Source organism: Xenopus laevis, chromosome 4L (assembly GCF_017654675.1).
Source record: "Xenopus laevis strain J_2021 chromosome 4L, Xenopus_laevis_v10.1, whole genome shotgun sequence".
Classification (NCBI taxonomy): domain Eukaryota; kingdom Metazoa; phylum Chordata; class Amphibia; order Anura; family Pipidae; genus Xenopus; species Xenopus laevis.
The window spans coordinates 81,356,133-81,373,357 of NC_054377.1; the positions used below are offsets into that span (position 1 = coordinate 81,356,133).

At 40.5% G+C, this 17,225-nt stretch overlaps 1 long non-coding RNA gene across 1 annotated transcript; it reads right to left on the reverse strand.

Moving 5' to 3' along the window:
- Positions 1–601: 601 nt before the first annotated feature.
- LOC121403044 lies at positions 602–15,443 on the reverse strand. The gene is made up of 3 exons (XR_005967002.1): positions 15,253–15,443; positions 1,990–2,038; positions 602–685 (listed from the first exon to the last, which is right to left on the reverse strand). It is a non-coding gene; the product is annotated as an uncharacterized LOC121403044 (long non-coding RNA).
- Positions 15,444–17,225: the final 1,782 nt, after the last annotated feature.

Here is a 17,225-nt window from a genome sequence, read left to right on the forward strand (position 1 = left end):
CTATATAATTTACAAAGAGGCTTAAACACAATTCTACACATGTATGCTATATCACTAGCATCTATAGATTTGTCTTAATTCTGATCATTGATCAACAGCAGATAAAATGGCTTCTGAAGACAAAATATAGTGACCCCTGCTGAGGCCAGTCTTCTCTGACACCCTTTTTAGGCTCAGGAACTTTCTGCTGCAGACTGACAGGGAATCTGAACACAGCAGAGGTTGATCCAATCAGACCCCTGTAGGGGCCAGTCTTCTCCTACACCCTTTTTCTCAGGAAGTTTTCTATGGAAAAGGGACAGGGAGCATGGGTGTCCCTAGCTGAAACCCAGGACTTCTCCTTATTGTCAACCCCCTTCCAGTGTATAAGGTAATGGCTATTAACTCTGACCTTCAGGGAGTCCACAATCTTCCTGATGCCCTTCAACAGAAACAGGAGGAGGAGCAGTATAGGAGGAGGAGCAGTATTGGAGGAAAAAGCATTCTGGACCACATTATTCTTTTTATCCCTTTGTTGTACCACATTCTGGATCAATCTCTGCTATGTTTGGGTTCCCTGTTGGACTGCAGCAAAAAGCTCTGGGCCCCAAAAGGGCATTAGTGAAGACCTCTCCTGACAGCAGTCTCCTGTTCACAAGAGGGAGCAATCTAGAAAGCAGTCCCAGGGGTTTTGCCTCACAGGTAACTGTTAAAATGAAAAGTAAAAAAATGAAAATAATTAAAATTAAAAATAAATTAAAATTAAAAGTGTGGTACTGTTTCTAAGCTACTCTATCCCCCTTTCAGCAACCGGTCTTAAGCAGGAGTCAGAGTTTGATTGACAGTTAGTTGCCTAGATGTGTTACATAGTTACATAGTTAAATTGGGTTGAAAAAAGACAAAGTCCATCAAGTTCAACCCCTCCAAATGAAAACCCAGCATCCATACACACACCTCTCCCTACTTTTAATTAAAATTCTATATACCCATACCTATACTAACTATAGAGTTTAGTATCACAATAGTCTTTGATATTATGTCTGTCCAAAAAATCATCCAAGCCAATTTTTTGGACAGACATAATATCAAAGGCTATTGTGATACTAAACTCTATAGTTAGTATAGGTATGGGTATATAGAATTTTAATTAAAAGTAGGGAGAGGTGTGTGTATGGATGCTGGGTTTTCATTTGGAGGGGTTGAACTTGATGGACTTTGTCTTTTTTCAACCCAATTTAACTATGTAACTATCTCACTTTTTCAAAATAAGGGATTCCAGCACAAATTTCTGTCAATTTAATAATCAATATCTGACTTCTGCATTTAGACAGATTGCTGAGAGAGGAATAGAGAAGATTATCTTGATTATTTCTAGACATAGTACAGAATATTTAATTGATTATATTTAGAAAGTTTCTTATTTCCATGAGATAAAGCTTATACAAAATGTTCATTTTCATAGTTTGTACCACAGTTCTCCTTTAAAATAATCCCCAGTGAATGTAATGGTTTTTGATTGATGACTCCTTTATTTTTTCTGGATGTTGCAACATATGATTTAATGTTTCAGGAACATGATGCTTTTTGTGATTGGCTAGAAGGAACACATTTCCACTGGTTATATGTGTCTTTTCTAAAGTGTGATATCTTTTCACAGAATCAGTACTCTGACACCAACCACAAACGTTAGTGGTGCATTACAGAGCAAGATTACAAATGAAACTCAATATCTTGTGGATTCAAGGCTGGTTCTTAAAAGCAGCTTGATGGCATTTTATGGCACATAATCAAGTAAAGTATCGATTACATGTTCTCTCTCTCTTAATCACTCAGTGTGCATGCCTATGAATATTTTACAGCTTATGCAGAACTGCCAGTTATGATGGCAATGTCACTGTGAACTATAAGATACATGGTGCTCTTCTAAATCAGAAGAGGTATGTTGAAGAGCTGGCAAAATAACCCTTTGTTTATCCCAATAGCCATATGCCATAAATAATAAGCACATACCCATTAATATTCCTCTGTCTTGAAAACAACATTTCTTAAGCTTTCTTTCCTAAAATGAAAATTAATTGAGTTAATATATTGTCTATTTTGGCAACTATTTACAATATCCCTAACAATTACTACTATTCTAAAGCTTGAGTATGGTGTTGGATAGCACGATCTTCATACCGCAAAAACTCTTGGCTGACCTGTAGCAGTTCACCTGTTACTGATTTTCCAGTATGGATATTGTGACCAGATTTAAAGGAGAACTAACCCCTAAAAAAATGAATATGGCTAAAATGCATTATTTTATATACTTAACTTATTGCACCAGCCTAAAGTTTCAGCTTCTCAATAGCAGCAATGATCCAGGACTTCAAACCTGTCAAATGGGGTCACCATCTTGGAAAGTATCTGTGACACTCACATGCTCAGTGGGCTCTGAGCAGCTGTTGAGAAGTTAAGCTTAGGGGTTGTCGCAAAATATCAAGCAGAAAATGAGGTTGGCTTGTAGTATAAGCTGATGCTACAAGGCTGATGCTAGTTGCACTGGTTCAAGTGCTGCCATGTAATAATTATCTGTATTAATTACTAATCAGCCTCATATTTTATTATTATTATTATTAACATGTATTTATATATTGTGACAGTTATATTCTATGTTTATTGTATATTGTGAGTGGGTCCCTAAGCAGCACAGAGCATGTGCAAAGAATCAGCAGAAAAAAAGATGGGGAGCTAATGGGGCACCTTTGGAGGCACAGATCTTCCCTGCTAAAGGGCTGTGGTTGTCTTGGGCTGGTACAGAAGCCAAAAACATAATGTACAACATTTCTAGACTACTTTGTTAGTTAAACTTTAGTTCTCCTTTAAAAAGTAATATTCAGATGTTGGATGAGTAGCATGGGCAAGATATAATCAGTTTTCAAGCCACATCCATTTTGTATTTATGTGTATTTGTATTTATATAGCATTACTTATGTACACAGTACTTAACAGCAAAATATTCAAGTCAACAAACAGGCATCAGTACAAAGTACAATAAAATGAAGTACAGTTGCATTAAAGAGTAAGCGCTAAGTGTCAGAGACAAGAGGTAGGAGGTCCCTGCCCCATACTTCTTACAATCTAGTTAGGTTACTTAGACACACAAATTCACAACAGAAATATCCTTTGCCAAACCTCACAATGTATCTTAAAAACTTCACAATTTATGTTTAAATTTAAACATTTTTAATTTGAAAAGAGAAAATACCGCCAAAAATGTATATTTTTTATAGAGATTTATTGGATTTCACAGATTAAGAGGAAACCACAATGGTCTGCATCTGACTCACATGGACCATTTCTCTACCCTTGATTTAGGTTGGAAGAATTATTCACTTTGTTCCATGTTAAAGTGATGAATTCTGGGATCTGAAGTCTCACTGCCTCTATGGTGGGCAGAATACAGATTAGCTGGAAAGCATTGACTTCAGATGGAGAAATAGATTTGAATATGTGGCTATTAATAACAATCTTGTAGGGTGGCCCATCTTCCGTCAACCCTCACAAACACTTCAGCGACATGGTCCTGCTCTGTGTATTATACTGTAGTATATTTACCTCAAGGGACATTTAGGGACAGATTTACTAAATATAGAATGGGGGAATCCAGATGGTGTGTGAATAATAATACAATAAAAATAATGTGAATAACAGTCTGTACCATAATTACCAACACTTTGTATGAGTGACATTCATGAAATAGAAATGGAAACTGCAAGTCTCACATTTCACTGCTGTATTTTTTTGCTTACTGGCTAATCAGTGCTCTAGCCCACTCTTTGTAATAACAAAGAAAGAGTGAAAATTCATGCTTATATTCATATACCAATTCTACTAAAGTGGAGACAAGGAAGTTCCATCTTACAGCCCTCCAGTAGGGTTATAACACTAGGACCATAAAAGGCTCTATAGGTATAAATAACTAACTCATTTTGTGGGACTAGGAAGTCTTTGTGGGCATAGGTATTCTGATAATAAGTGGGACCTTCCATCAAATGTGCCCCTGCATTGAACTGTTTTTGTACTGTAAAGTCCAGCAACTTCCTACACAAAAGCTGGTGACCAACAGGATGGGCATCACTGGTATAGGCGTTGTGCACATTCATTCTGACCAACTGCAGCACAACTACACAAGCAAACAATAATAACAGAAAACTGGAACAGACTACCAAGGGCATAGGGACATTTTAAAGGAGGATCAGAGAGGGAATTTGCCTAGGGCAGAACTATTTGCTGTGTGGTCAGTACAGGGGTGTACAGTGGTGCAGGCCATGGACTGGCAATCTGTGGGTTCTGGCAAATGCCAGAGGGGCTGTTATAATGTGCCATAGAAAGTCCGTATTTAGTGGGCTGCTGGGGGCTGTTTGGGCCTCTATGTGGGCTGAGTGGGCCTCTGTGTACCTGAAATGTCAGGGCCTATTTTAATTCTCAGTCCGGACCTGCAGTGGTGTGGCATACCTCCCAACTGCCCCCCCCCCCCAATTTTGACAGCTCAGCCCACAGTCCCAGATTGTTAGTGAAATGTCCTGACTTTCTCTTTGATCTCCTGCACAGCCTAAAAAGATACAAAGTTTCTGAAATTTAAGAAAATGAAGCTCTTGGCAGAGAGCCCAGAATGCTCAGCACCTGCACTTTGATACATTCATAATGATTTACGTAACTATTTTTTTTTATATATTTTTCATAACTATTTAAGATAAGCAAGTCTCTTGGGAGAACTACAGCTTAAAGAGCTATTCACCTTCATTAGCAAAGCTGTTATAACACATAAAACATTGCCCTAAAACGCCCAGAAATGTGTTCAAACTTTCCATAACCTTTCAAATTTTGTAAAATGGACATGGCATTTAGGGGGTGTTACCATAAAATGGGCATGGTCAAAAAGATTTTCTCCATGCTGCTCGTGGCAGACCTTTTTGTCCCTCTCTGTTTTTGAAATGTTAGGAGGTATGGTGTGGGGGTACCAGAAACTTTAGGGAACCCCCTGGTTTTAATACTGGCTGCAGTTATTGTGTTTTATTTCAAGGAAGGGGTGGGCACCAAATTCCAGTCTTGCACCAGGGCCCTCCATTATTATGTTTCTCCCTTACATATGATGCCCCCTTACATATACATAATATTGTTTACATTTTATTATTTCCAGTATATATGTCTCAGAAACATACAAGTTGCAGATGTTATTCACAAGATCCACAAGCTAAATAACCCCAATATATATTGTTTTTCTCCACAGCTTTTGTGCATTGCCAGGAGACCACCTTGCGCCCCATCTCAACTTGTTTACAAAAGCATATAAATATTTGGTATAATATCAGATACCTATGCAAAGGGCTTATGTTTGTAAGAGATCTCAGCTTTATCATACCCTATAAAACGGTCTGCTATAAATACATAATGCATTTGAGAATATGCACCCTTCCTTGGAATACTCATTAACACAGCAATGCCAGTAAACCAGCTCTGTTCCAAAATGCTGCTCATTACACTGTATGTTAAATTTTAAAGCAATCTAGTTTCTAAAGAGGCTAAGTGATGTTTCAGGTAAACGGTGTCCCTGCTGGTATTGCTTGGGGTTTCTGGGAATGAATCTATGGTGTGCGGCACAATTCCCATCATTGCTGTGACTCAGCGAGGAGTCCTGTGTGGTCACATGACAGTGTGCTGATTCAGAGGGCAGAGAAAGTGAAAAGAACAAGCGGCACCTTGTCAGAAGAAGCAAGGCCCCTGTGAAAGGAGAAGCTTCAAACAGCTGCCTTGAAATTAGGCCCCAGACCTGACCCTTTCTTTACCCCTAATCCCCCCACCCCCAGAGACTAGCTTTGTTCCTGACAGACTCATTCCCTTCAGTCTAGTGTGGTATAAATTACAATATGTGTCGTGTTTTAGTCATCAGGAGCAATGAATCGTTATTGAACGGAATGAATAAACAGCAGCATTTGTTGCAGCAGTAAATGTCAGTGCCTGAGCGAACACATGCCTTGTAAACAAGTGGTGATAGGCATCTGAAAGGGAACTTATCATAATGTTATTGAAGGATGGGATTGTGTAATATATTGGGACTGGGTCTGTGGCCCCATGCCATGATACAGGTCACAACCTTTCAAGTTCACTTTTCATATCAGAGATGTGACTATGCCGTGGTTTCATAACTACGACTCCCAGCATGCCTTAGCAGCATTCTTCTGGAAATCAACAACAGCTTTTATGAAGGTCAATTTTGCCTGAATTCTGTCCCTGTATATTTTAGTTCAATCTGTCAGGCTCAGAGGAAGACCATACACCTACCAACAAGTGCTTCATTCTATAGTATTGATATGGGCAGCTTTACATGCACTTTGTGGGATGCAGGCCGGGAATTTGTCACATTTAAGTAAAATGGACGCCAATTTTGTGATGCCCTCCTCCTCCTGTCACTCAAACTCTACACTTTGCAAGTAGTAAAATGTCCATGCATGTTCAAATTTTTAACCCAATTTGTACACTGAAAATCTTAATAAAATAAAGCAAAACAATAAGGGTATAAAATCAATGCAGTGTCTGGAACAACAACTTTTCTACATTAAAGAGGAAAAACCCATTGAAGTTCATCATAAATCATTATTCCACATGGTCCTCTTTATTCCAGCCTGAAGGTTAATTTACCCTCCTAGTGTCATGCCTGCATTCTTCGGCAGATGTAGCTGCTGCATATGTACAGCAGTTTGTGAGGATTCACCCTACCCCCCCCCATATCAGGAACAGACAAGCTAGGGCAGTCTAAAAAACAAAAAGTTACCAATTACCCGCTCACTTTATGGGGGAAATTTACTAAAGGGCAAAGTGGCTAACGCTGTCAAAAATTCACCAGTGTGACGTTATTTCGGCACTTTGCCGATTTACTAATGGTAGCTGGCGTAAATTTGCTGGCGTAATTTCGCCAAGGAGATAGACTCTGGCGCAACTTCGCACTCTAACGCCAGGCAAATTTTCAGTCTGGCAAAGAGCGTTACTACGCAAATTCACTACGTTTTTGATTTTACTGACCATTAACTTTATCGCCAGACTTGCCTTTGCCACCTCAGACCAGGCGAAGTGCAATAGAGTAGATAGGAGTTCCTCAGAAAAAAATTTCTAAGTCCCAAAAAATGCTGGCGTTTTTTCCTGTTTAAAGAGTGATAGGCTGAAAAAGATCGTACATTTTTACATGTGTAGGGCATTATAACAACTTTATATAATTTTTTTAAGGTTCCCTGGACTTGTGTAGTGTAATATATTTGTTGCAGCATACACGGCCATTGTACTTTAACTGCACGCCATATGCTAATTAGCCAACGCTAGCGTAACTTCGAACTGCAGAGCGTAATGTCACAGGCGTAATTTCGCCAGCGTTCAGTAACCTATGCGCAACTTCGGATCTTCGGATCACATCTTGAATTAGCGTTGTCCAGGCAAATATACGCCTGGTGAAATGTTGCGATGTGCGCGAAGCCATCGCTGGCGAATTTTCGCCTGTTAGTGAATTTGCCTCTAAGTGAGAAAAGCGCAGTTCAGTAAAGTTTGTGTGCCAAATACTAAGCAAGCCGTTAAATGGCTGAGAGTGTATGTTTTAAGCACAAAGCAGGGCTAACTAGGGATGAGCGATATGTGCACATCAGGCCTACAGAGTCAGGAGCTGCTGACCAAACAGTTATCTGTGCCGTCCCAATGAAATCACCCTGCACCAGCCACACAGAGCCCGAGCCTCAGAGCCTGGTCACAGCACTATGTCCCCCAACTCCCGGTTGTCGCTCACCACGGCAATGCCCTAAATGTAAGGATGACAGACAGCAGCTCTTGCCATGGCAGAGGAGGAGACTGGGACAGACTTGCTACACAGCTGCCTGCCATGGTGGACCCGGTGTTGAGTGAACTCTACCATCACCCAAATCACCTTTACCCCTCCAGCACTTCAATTTGCATTTTAAAAAAAGGGGGGGTTTGCCTTAACGACTATAGTCCTATCGCACTTAAATCCACCATAATGATGTGCTTTTAGAGGCTGGTCATGAGACACATCAAAGGCCTGCTCTCACTATCTCTGGATCCACTGCAGTTCGCCTACCGTTCCAATCACTCAACGGACGATGCCATTGCCAGTACCATGCACTTGGCACTTACTCACCTAGACAATAAAGACACATATGTACGAATGCTGTTCATAGACTTTCAGCATTCAATACAATCATTCCTCAGAGTGTTAAGCTGAACATGTTGGGCCTGAACATCTCTATCTGAAACTGGATCTTGGACTTCCTGACCAAGAGACCTCAGGTAGTCCGAATGGGAAGAAACATCTCCAGTACCATAACAATGAGCACGGGGGCCCCTCAAGGCTGTGTGCTTAGTCCACTGCTGTTCACACTGCTGACTCCTGACTATGTGGCAAGTCATGGGTCCAATCAAGTTCGCTGACGATACAACCATGGTGGGTCTCATCAGCAAAAACAAAGAGTCAGCAAGAGGTGAAATGGCTAATGGAGCAAAGTTAACAATCTGTCTGTATGAACACAAACAAAACAAAGGAAATAGTTGCTGACTTCAGGAGAACACGTGGGGATCATTCTCCACTGTAAATTGACGGATCTCTGGTGGAAATCGTTGAGTACCAAATTCCTTGGGGTACATCTGGCGGAGAACCTCTCCTGGACCCTTAACACCAGCTCTATAGTGAAGAAGGCACAGCAGCGTCTCTACTTTCTACAAAAGCTGAAAAAAGCCCACCTTCCACCATCTATCCTCACTATCTTTTACAGAAGGTCTATTGAAAGCATTTTATGCAGCTGCATCACTACCTGGTATGGAAACTGCAGCAGGTCGTGAGGACAGTGGAAAAGATCATTGGGGTCTCGCTTCCCGCCATCATGGGTATTTGCCACACTCGCTGTCTCCAGAAGGCTGCCAGCATTGTCACATGATCTGCACATTTACCCTCCTGCCATCCGGTAAAAGATACCGCAGTATTCTGGCTCTGTCATCAGGCATCTCAACTCCCAAGGACTGAACTGAATACATTCATGAGGGAACTGAATAAAACCACTGAATTACTTTACTAAAATGTATGCCCCACCTTGTATGCCCGACTTGCCCAGCGGGACTGTGTACCTGCTAGGGATGTTCACTTCAAAAACTCACACTTGATGTACCCAGTATAGTTTTATGTATAGCACCATGGGTTCTGGAGGAATGTTATTTTGTTTCTACTATGTCCTGTATTACTGTATATTAGTGATGTGCGGGTCAGGGTTTTTTTTTGTGGGGACTTTTTCCAATCAAAATATATTGAAATCAATGGGGTTTTTTCAGTAGCAACTTTTTTTTATTTTTATTTTTTTACACTGGGGCCAATCTGTATTTTCTTGCTGCATTGCTGGAGAAAATTGTCAAGCCAAAATGTTGTCCTGGTTTCATCAAAATTTTAATTAAGAAAAGTTATAGCCACACAAACCACACAATTCACACTTCACTGCACTGGTGGTGCAGACTTCCTCCCATGACTAGCAAAGTCAAACAGCAATATGAATACTTATAAGGAGCCCCACATGCGCAATGTTAAGGCAGTGTGGTTACTTGCAACATTTCAGGGGCACAACCCACCTTTCGTCTTTATTCTGACAAAGGGAGGATTGCCCCTAAAATGTTGATACATAGGTGGTCACAATAAATGGGGTAAGCACCCTTAATGCATAAAAATAACTTGTTACGCAAGTGATATCACTAAGCACGGATTACAACTGATGACATCACTAATCTCTAATTAATATGGCAATGCTCCACCTGTTTGGAGAACAGCATCCTACACAAGATGTTAAAATAGCTTAAATAATTATTACCAATCAATCTTATTTATCAATTATTTTCCCTTTTCGATTGTAAAGTCATGTGAATAGGGCCCTGTGTTCCTGTATTTATAGGAATATGTAACATTTGTTACAAATTGCCTTTGCAAGACCGGCTGGTTAGCCTTTAAGTTAACATTTAGTATGTAATAGAATGGCCAATTCTAAGCAACTTTTCAATTGTTCTTCATTTTTTCTATTTTATCGTTTTTGAATTATTTGCCTTCTTCTTCTGATTCTTTCCGGCTTTCAAATGGGGGTCAATGACCCCATCTAAAAAACAAATGCTCTGTATGGCTACAAACGTATTGTTATTGCTACTGTTTATTACTCATCTTTCTATTTAGGCCTCTCCTATTCCAGTCACATTCAAATCAATGCATGGTTGCTAGGGTAATTTGGACTCTAGCAACCAGTTTGCTGAAATTACAAACTGAAGAGCTATTGAATAAAAAGCTAAATAACTCAAAAACCACAAATAATAAAAAATGAAAACCATTGCAATTTTTTTTTTTTTGGAATATCACTCTCTACGTCATAATAAAAGTTAACTCAAAGGTGAACAACCCCTTTAAAGTGCTGCTTAATTTGTTGGCACGATACAAATAAGTGATGGTAATACATTTTACAGCTTAGTCATAAATCTTGTGCATTATAGCATTAAAGTTGTTCATAGCCATATAGCTGAGCCATGCAAATGAAGCATCAGTCTTATAAGAAATATTTTACAGAAAATGTAAACCAATTCAGTGTTATTTGTGCATTGTGCTTATGGTAACCAGACTACAGGTTCCTGTGTTTATAAACATAAACAAGAAGCATTTTCACATTCTTTTTCTCAGCCCCATAAAAATGACTCATCTGCCCATAACCTGTTAAAACACAATGTTGCTCTTTAACTCAAATCGGAATGTAGCTCTAATCTAACAGAAACAGGTTAAAGGGAAAAAAGGGGATTTCCATTCTTGGAGTAGGTCTGGTGACTGGCTGGACTTTCATCTGGAAAGTCCCTGAACAGAATTACATTGCAGCTATCCAGAGCCCATATGGACTTTATTTGCAAGATTAAGTATTATGAGGAATCTGCATAGCCAATAGAATGAGATAGAGAGTGAGAGAAAGTGATAGAGGGATGGGGGATGGTGGGACCTGCTTCTAAAACTCAGACAGAAATCTTTTTGTTAATTTTTTACAGAGAGGAAAGTCCCTGGAGGCAAAACAATAATTGTTTCTGACCTTCCGCTGCTAAGGAGGCGTTAGTAAAAGACCAGATTTAAATGAAGCTTGACAAGTACAGAGACCCAATCTTGATTCAGAAAGAAACGGAAAGTGGATAAGACCAGTCTGTCCAACTTCTTTTTTTTTTTTTACAATCTCTCTTTTTTTTCCCCCCCACACGTGACACATCAGAATCTCTCATCTGTACGTACAATTTTTTACAAAGCAGCTGCCTGCTGCATTTACAGTATGTAACTGTGTGTATTAATCAGAGACTTGGAAGGGAGTGCAGATGGATTCTACAGAATGGTGGGCTGCTATCAGTATCAAACTGGGCTATCTGGGGCCATCCCTTTTTGATGCCGGCGTCCGTTTTTTTTTGGATGCCAGCAAATTTTCGCGGCTGCGAATCACGGGAATTCGCCACGAATTTGCGCCTGGCGAATAAATTTGCCCATCACTAGTTTCCAATGCTAACAAACTACTGCTGCACAGATATGGCAGCCCATAGAGGAACAGAGGGGGTAAGAAAGGTAATGTAAAAGCTCAGGCAAAATTATAAATAGCATTCAAAGATAATCTTATGATGGATATAACAAAGGTGTCAGTATCGCTTTAATGTGAATTTTTTTTTTTGAGGAGTATGACTTTTCAAAATTGTGCACAGAATAAGGCCTGCTTAAAGAACAATGAAAGTTCAAATCACTGGCGGTGTTAAAGTGATACCGACACAAAATTTTTTATTTCAAAATATTAATCTACATGAAAAGTTACCTATAGGTCATGCTGATCGTTTTTCACTGATAGAGCTGCTTTTGTAAGTAATTGTTACTTGAAGTTACTAAACCTGATTGTTTTGTCAACCTGACTGTCCCTTCTCAACATGTCAGTAAGGGGCACATTTACTAAGGATCGAATTTCGAAGTTAAAAGTTAACATCGAATTTGAGTCAAAGTATTTTTTTGATTGAAAACAGGATAATCAAAGTAAAAATCATTTGACCGATCGATTAAATCGTTGGAACGATTTTACAAAAAAATACTTTGACTACTCAAAACTTAGCCAAACACTCGGGTCCTCATAGGCTAAACAGCAATTTGGAAGGTTTAAGGTGGCGAAGTGTCGAATTCGAAGTTTTTTAAAGAGACAGTACTTTGATTTTCGAATGGTTGCATTTGTGAAGTATGTTCAATTCGAATCGAATTTTGGCCTATTCAATGGTCGAAGTACCCAAAAATTACTTTGAAATTCGAAGTTTTTGAATTTGAAAATTCACTTTGACACTTAGTAAATGGGCCCCCTGGAGTTTCTAATGCTAACAGACTTCTACTGCACAAATATGGCAGCACGCTCATAGGGGGAAAAAGGGGGTAAGAAAAGTAATGTAAAAGCATCAGGCAGATACTTTTATGGCAAAATTAGAAATAGAAATCAAACATGTTATGATAGATATTAAAAAAGATTATTTTCTGGTGTCAGTATCTCTTAAATGAAGGAGGCCTTCAGAAATACTCCAGGTCGGTGCAGTGTTCAGCAAACATGAGCACTGTTCCAGGGTTTCAGGTAAGTGACTGTAATCAGTGGGAGTCAGGGCCGGAACTAGGGATAGGCAGAAGAGGCAGCAGCCTAGGGCGCAGTGATAGGGGGGCGCTGGGCAGCTACCTCTAAAATTGTCCTCTGCCTACCCCTAGTCAGCACTCATTGGTCTTCCTTCCCTCCTGTGACCCTCCTCTCCATCACTGTCCACTCCCTTTATCACCCCTCTCTTCTCTCTGAGTCGGGTTGGCACCCGCCCTCCTCTGTCAGTCCCTCCCTCCTCTGTCAGTCCCGCCCTCCTCTGCCAGTCACGCCGGCAGGCGCCCTCCCTGCTCTCACTTCCCGCCCTCCTCTGCCAGTCACGCCGGCAGGCTCCCTCCCTGCTCTCACTTCCCTCCCTACTCTGTCAGTCACGCCGCCAGGCTCCTTCCCTGTTCTCACTTCCCTCCCTGCTCTATCAGTTGGGTCAGTAGGCTCCCTCCTCTGTCAGTCGTGCGGCTCATGCCGGTTCCCTCCCTGCTCTATCAGTCTGGCCGGCCGACTCCCTCCTCTACAGTAGCTCTCTTAGTCGCACAGGACACAAGCGCGTGCGTGGGGGGTTTGCCAGGCCAGTTTGCCTAATGTACCCGGCCGGCTTGGCCCGGCTCTGGTGGGAGTAGCCTAGCATTTATCACCCCCTAGTGATTTGAACTTTCCTTTAAATGTGGCCTACTCTTTTTACACAAAAATAACTTTTTCAGTACAAATTGTATTACTTATACTGCACACAAGTGCATAAATTGACAATCTTTCTTTCACTTGCAGATAAGGTCAGGCGTAGTTTCCAAGTTCATATTACATTACATTTGCACAAAGAAAACATTTTTGAATAAATGTTTGCATTTTAGATATTTTTTCTGTTAACAACTTTTAGTACATTCCAGTGGCGTAACTACCGAGGAAGCAGACCCCGCAGCCGCAGGGGGGCCCGGAGTACAGGGGGCCCGGACAGGGCCTGCTTCCTCAGTAGTATGGGGATACCGCATACCTCTCAACCTGCTGTCCCCAGAGCCGGATTACCCGCTAGGTACCCGCATCTGCCTAGGGCCCGCCTAGCTCTAGGGGCCCGGGCCTGGACAGGGTCGGACTGGCCTGCCGGGGAACCGGCCTTGGTGGGCCCCTACGCCATCTTTTTAGTTAATTTGCCAGTACACCACAAAAATAAATAATTTTTTACCAGGCAGGCCAACCAGCCATTAGTTAAAAATGCCGGTTGTGGGCCCCCACCAAATCAGCAGAGCCTTCTGTGCACACCAGCCTTTCGCATTACTATGCATCTGCCGATAGAGCTGTAACCCGTCCCAGTGGAGGCTTGGAGCCGAGGACCCAAATGTTGCGTCATCAACTTCATGTGATTAATGGAGCCGTCTCTTTGATGCTGGCGGCTGGCCTGTGCTGTGCCTGCACGAGTGAACAGTCTGAACGTAAATCCTACGTTTCAGGCAGCAGGAGACAGCAGACTTAACTCATCCCACATGGCACTTCTATAGGTCCGGCTCTCTGATGCAGATGGGGATGGATTATTTAGTGAGTGTGAACAAGGGGAGACTGAGAGCAGAAGTGCAGATCTTGGCTTTGGCACATCAAACCAGACTTTACTGCCTTTACTGAATCCTCTGCTGCAGCATTGCATTACATAAGGTGACACAGGTACTAACTTTTTTTTCATTTCACTATATTTTCTTTTCCAATTTTAAGTGCCACTCTTTGGAAAAAAAACTCGACCTAGTATGATCACAAAAAAACAAAAATAATGAAACCTACTTAACAAGCGTATCTGGCCCAGGAAAATGCCAACAGATCTGTACAGTTAAAATACTGTAGACCCTATTTTGGAAAAACAGAAAGCAGCAAAGAACTTTGCACTTAGTGTAAAGGCAGCTGTGACATATTTGTACAGGGCTTGACGTGACGTTTTTTTTTTTAGTATATATTTTTTTGTTTTAGTATATTTTTGAAGAGTGGGATTGGGACTGTCTGACTGGCTCGTGAGGGGGGAGGAGGGGGCAGTCAGGCCAGGCTGGCAGGAGGTTCTGTAGCCATTTGAAAGTGATCTGGGGGTAAAATTGACTGTCAGACTGTTGAACTGTTGCAGGGAGGGGGGGCAGATAGAACTGAGAAAAAAAACTACAAAGAAACTACAAAAAAACCTACAAAAAATCCAAAAACCTACAAAAAAATTATTTGGGGACAAAGTAATTGGTAAAGGGTCTCTAGGAGTGGCACTGTGCAAAACTGTAATAACTGAAAAAAACAGAAATATGTTCAAACTTTCATAACCTGCCAAATTGTGTAAAATGGCCACAAAAATGGGTGTTGTCCGACACTGCTTTAACCCCTTTCCTTGCCTTAATGTTCAAAGTTGCAATTGTGCCATCTGATTCTCCCACTATTATATATGTGCAGAGGGGGCCCTGAAATTTTTTTTTGCAGGGGGGCCCTGGCATCCGAAGTTACGCCACTGGTACATTCCCTTCTTTTGTTTTACTTCCACTCCCAGTGACACATTGCAAAAGCCTATCCGACAGGAACAACATCAACTTGTCAATTTCAGTGTGGAAACACAATAGTATCGATGTGGATTCACCTTTTCTCCAGGCAGACAACATACTTAGTTGTCTTGGATGATGGCACAGTGGGTGCTCCTTTTGCCATGGGAGATCATACTTCCTGTGGGGTGACAAAGCACCTGAAAAAAACATTTATATAGCAGGAAATTAAAATTGCCTTGGGTAAAACCATTGAATACACACTTTACTGCACATTCTTTAATATGTTTGTTAATATACTAAGCTTTGACTCTTCATGCAAGTAAAGCATTAAGGGGCAGGTATATTAAGGGACGAGTTGTGTTTTCCATAAAACTTTTCAAGGTTATTTTTTGGTCAAAAATCAATGAAAAAAAAAAACTAAAATTTTTCTAAATGTATTATACCCCCAACCCTGGAAATAGCTTGAATCTGAAAATGTACCATCTAAAACCTATCTAGGTTATGTAGAAGTCAATAGTTAAGGTTCCTTGAACTATTTGAAGATGTTAATAGCCTTCATGATGTCCAAGGTTTTATTTGGTGGGTTTCGCTTGAGAACGCAATGAATTCAAGGTTTTTTTTGCCGTAAAACTTGATAAATTCGAGTTTCAGGTTGTTAACCCTGAACTCGCTGATTTGAGTTTTTTCCATGGGAGTTCTTTCTTAAATTACAAACCATTCAAATTGCGAGTTCATTCGAGCTTTAAAAAAGCTCACATAGCTCTAAAATTCAACCTTTAATATATAACCTTCTTAGAGTCAAAGCTTAGTGGAATAATTTATTTTATTTTGGGGAACCCCCCCCCAAGAAATGTTGATGGTTGGATACCAAGGAAGGGACGAGAACATTTTTTTTTAAACTTCAGTGGGGACCCGACCACTAAAGACTTTGGGCAACGTTGGGCAATGAAAGAAACATTGATCTGTATTAACCTCACCCAAGCTATCGGCTGCTGCTTTGTGACTAAGAAGATTTGGGTTGACACTCATTTAAACACAGGTTGGGTCATGGCTTGAAGGGTGGTCTCTTTCTAATATTTAAACCTTTTGTGGTTATATGCAATTCATTTAAGTAGCTTTTTCCGATCTGTCCTTAGAGCTGGCCATACTGTATATAATCATTTTATAGTGATGTCAGGTAGTGGGCCAGGTATCCAAACTCTTTTCATTCTCTTTGCAACAAGGATTTAGGATTACGATTTCTGCCAACAAAGCTAATTCCAGCATAAATATTTATTTAGACTTTTAGTCTAAATTGTATTTTGAATAGAGGTTTTTGTTGAGCGCTAGAATGTCAAATGCATGGCCTTACAGACTGCCAGCATTTCTTACTATGCAATTTAGCAAAAACACACATGTGAAAATGTGAAAGCTTTCTTATACGTGTTATGCTTCATATTTTAAGATGAATAATTAATGCAACATTTGGAACTAAGTAGGCAGTGTTTAAAACAGATTTGTATGTATATTAGGCACATCCCTGAACTGTTTTATCTATGCAAAATAATTTATTTTAATGATGCATAAATAAGAATGGTTAACCATGCTCCATTAGGAACCTGATCATATACACCAACTGAATACTTGATTTCTTGTCTGTGTTCAGGAACAATATGCTTATGCTCAATGTTTGGGGAAATATCTGGGCTTCTCTGGCTGACACATGATTTCTACAGCTGGTCCCTGTCAATATTCTCCTTTGCTAACTTGGCCACTTTCCATCTTCCCTGACAGTCTCAGATCAGCAAATTTTCCATCTCTTTTCTTAACCTGATTAAATAAATTGGAAATCATTTTAGGGCCGACATTGTCTGACATTTGCTAAGAACCAGGCCATTCAACTGAAATGTCCTTCAGCTGTGAATTGATCTTGGACTGGTTTAATTGTATAAAAATGCTCAGAAAGCCAGCATTTATAAATGGCCAAAGTAGTGACAGAAAAATACTACTGTATTATGTTTCCTGTTGATTCTCATCCAATAGACATTTGCTATGCAGAGTCAATCCAGGACAATCTAAGGCTTTCTAG